The following is a 4158-nucleotide window of genomic DNA, read 5'->3' on the forward strand; positions in this document are numbered from 1 at the left end:
CCAGCTCTCTGAGTTTTGGACAGTTAACTTTCCTGAGCCTTAGCTTTCTCAGTGAAAGACAGTTATAATATTATCTGACCTGCCTACCTGACTTAATGATTTCAAGATTCAGGTTAAATGAGATAGTATATATGAAAGTGCTTAGAGTATCCTATATAATAAAAGTCTAATATGCAAATTGACCAAATGGCCACTCAATGGCTCGCTATAATGTGCATTGACCACCAGGGGGCAGACAGTTGACCTGTTGACCAGTTACTATGATGTGCACTGATCACCAGGGGGCAGACACTCTGACTGGTAGGTTAGCTTGCTGCCAGGATTTGGCTGATCGGGACTGAGCAAGACAGTTCGGATATGCCCTGGAGATGTCCTGTGGGCTGGCCAGCCTCCCATGTCCCTCCTAGGCCCCAATCATGCACCAGTGGGGTCTCTTGGCCTGGCCTACACCCTCTCCCAATCCAGGACCCCTCGGGAGATGTTGGAGAGCCGGTTTTGGCCTGATCTGGTAGACTACACCCAGGGACCCCATTGGTGCATGAATTCATGCACTGGGCTTCTAGTTATACATAAAGACCAATAATGTGTTACAAATATATGATTTTTTTGTAAACCTTAATTCAATCCTTGTCATCCTAAGTACAAACAATTTTATATAATCACTAAACCCATAACACTGGTTAAAATACTGACTTGTCTTTATTAGAATCTACTTGTACAAGAATCTAGCCTGATGTCCATCATATTGGAACTTGTTAAAAATATATTGAATAAATTAACTGAAACTTAATTAAATCATTAGGAAAGTGTTCAGTAACTTACTTGAAAATCAGAGTTAGGGAATGAATCAAAATGAGATTATAGAAGATCATGACCTTTGTCATATAGTTATGCTGATTATGAGACAGCACTAGGAAATGAGCCAAACCCTTCCAATACCCTAATTCTCCAGTTGACCTTGTGTTTAATTGCTCATATGCACAGATAGTCCAGATCTATATTTATCACAAGTAAAATTGAATCCAACTTTTCTCTGATGGATCAGAAAACCGGGATCTTTTCTTATCAAAGTTAAATTGATAGGAATAAAATATGATCTTGGGAGAGTCATTTATTTTCCTTGGACAGCAGTATTCTGAACTATAAAATGACAGATATTTTGTTTCTTTCCATCAAGCTTTTGTTGTGGTTATTTAATGAAGAGTTACTCACTATATTTTTCTTATTGCCAATAATTCAGTTACTTTCATATTCTGTATGTAACTGAAATCTTCTTTTGTGGAGAAGGGCTCCATGAAGGAACTCATCACTTCCTTAAAGAATTTTGTGCCATTCCTTTGTGCCTCTTTTATATTGAGTTTTCTTTTCTTTTATCTGTGGAAACACTTTTTCTGGCTAATTGATTACTCTTCAATTGATAACAAAGCTAAAAAGAATAAAAGCTTCTGCCTTTAACCATAACCTGTCATCAATTTCTCTACTCTTTAGAACACCGTATTGTTTACCATTTCCATGTTAAATTGTTTCTTTTGTTTATACCAGATATATCCTACAAGTTGTAATTCATTTTATGGTTTATGCTTTATGAGTTTATCCCAATTTAATAATCTGATTCTTCTCATAATCCTTTTTACTTTGATTTTTACAGCACTTAATTTATATTTATCTTTCCATATTCTGTAGACTTTAGGTGTAGATGAACTTGACACTTAGCTAGGATTTAAGTTACTAGCTTTTCAAAAATTCTAAAGAGTTGTCTGCTATATCTCCTATTTAAGATTAAGATTCTTTTTCTTATAGAAGCTTTATTTTCTTTTTCCTTTTTAAACACTATTTGCAGTTTTATAAATTTATTTTTCTAACACTTCATTTTATATACATTGCTTATTGGTATATTGTAAGCTGATGCTCAATTGATTCATCTCACTTAGCAAATGAAGATTATAGAATGATATCATCATCATCATCATCATCATCATCTCTGCTTGCCTTCTGTCCATCTTGATGACACTGAGCTCATCCCTCCGTGGTGGAGCACAGGGCAGCAAGTGCCGGCTCTCAGTAGAACTGATGAGAGCTTTTCATGTTTTCCCCAGCAGCTGGGCCTTCTGGAATTCCTTTGTTAACATTGAGATTAGCTGGGTATGAAAAGATTAAAGGGGATTTAAATGGGAGCAACCATTAGTGACTGAGAGTCTTGGTGTGTGTGTGTGGGGGGAACTAACAAGGATATTTAACAGTTATTTTTTGATAACACACTATGAGCCAACTATTGCGCAAGGCATTAGGGAGATATTTGTGGTCACAATAGATCATGCCTCTAATTAATGGAGTTTTCATTCATTTTTTATATATCTTTTATTACTAAAATTTATTACTTGAATTTTAAGAGTCTAAATTTAGACTGTGCCTTTTTGTAGAAGAGTATTTACAGAGCCTGTAAAATACAATGTTAAAAAAAAACAAGTTTCCCAACTGTGCCACCGAAGTTGGGAAAATATCTTCATAGGGCACTAAATCCTTAATTTAAATCAAAAGAAGAGGACTAAGTTGTACTTTTCTGAATACACTTTTCTTTCTTTTTTTAAAGACTTCATTTTTTTAGCATTTAAAGTTTTCAAAAAAATTGAAAGATAGAGATTTCGCATACACTCCCTGCCCCCACACATTCATAGCGTCACCCCATTATCAACATCCCCCACTAGATTGCTAAGTTTGTTAAAATTGATGAACCTATATTGAAACATCATAATCACCCAAAGTCCATGGTTTGCCTCAGGGTTCACTCTTGGTGTTGTACATTCTAGGAATTTGGACAAATTTATAATACGTCTATCATTAAAATATCATACAGAGTGTTTTCACTGCCCTAAAACTCTTCTGTGCTCTGCCTCTTCATCTCCTAACACCCACTGATCTTTTTACTGTCGCCATAGTTTTGTCTTTTCCAGAAGGTCATGAAGCTGAAATCAAAGAGTCCTACTGAAGGATATTTTGGTTGTTTCCAAGTTTGGGCAATTATGAATAAAGCTGTTATAAAAATCCTTGTGCAGGTTTTTCCTGTTGACACAAGTTTTAACTCCTTTGGGGCAATACTAAGATATATGATTATTGGGTCATACGGTAAGAATATACTTAGTTTTGTAAGAAACTATCAAACTGTCTTCCAAATTGTACTGGCTGTACAATTTTGCATTACCTCTAGCAATGTATGAGAATTCGTTTCTCCATATCCTTGGTAGCATTTGATGTTGTCAATGACCTGGATTCTGGTAATTTTAATAGTATGTGTGTAGAGGTATCACAGTTTTCTTAATTGGCATTTCCTGGATGACACATGATATGGAATATCTCTTTATATGATTATTTTCCATCTGCATATCTTCTTTGGTTAGGTGTCATTAGGTATTTGGCCCATCTTTTAATTGGTTGTTTTTCTTACTGATGAATTTTAAGAGTCTATATTTTGGCTAACAGTCATTTATCAGAGGTGTCTTTTGCAAATATTTCCTCCCAGTCTGTGGCTTGTCTTCTCATTTCTTGATATTGTCTCTTGCAGAGCTGAGTTATTAATATTAATGAAGTTTAGCTTGTCAATGTAGTAATTCTTGTCTTTGTTTCTTTACAGGTAAGGTGTTTTCCCCTCTGGCTTCCCTCAGGAGTTCTTATTTTCTCTTTGATTTCCTTGATTTTGAAGACAATACGCGTAGATATAGTTTTCTTTGGCAGTTATCTTGCTTGAGGTTCTCTGAGCTTCCTGGATCTTGGTTTGATGTCTATCATTAATTTGGGAACATTCTCAGTCATTATTATTTCAAATATTTATTCTGTTCTGTTTTCTCCTTCTGGTATTCCAGTTATGCCTATACTATACCTTTTGTAGTTGTCCCTCAGACCTTGGATATTCTCTGATTTTTTTTTCAATCTGTATTCTCTTTGCTCTTTATTTTTTGAGGATTCTATTGATTTTTATCTTCTAGGTCAGAGATTCTTTTCTCAGCTGTGTCCAGTCTTCTGACGAGCCCATTAAAGGCATTCTTCATTTATGTTACAGTTTTTCTTTGTGTGTGTGTGTGTGTGTGTGTGTGTGATCTCTAGCATTTCTTCTTTTTGGTTCTTTCTTAGGATTTCCACCTCTCCCCTTACATTGCCCAGCTG

This window comes from Myotis davidii, unplaced genomic scaffold, assembly GCF_000327345.1.
Source record: "Myotis davidii unplaced genomic scaffold, ASM32734v1 scaffold392, whole genome shotgun sequence".
Lineage (NCBI taxonomy): Eukaryota > Metazoa > Chordata > Mammalia > Chiroptera > Vespertilionidae > Myotis > Myotis davidii.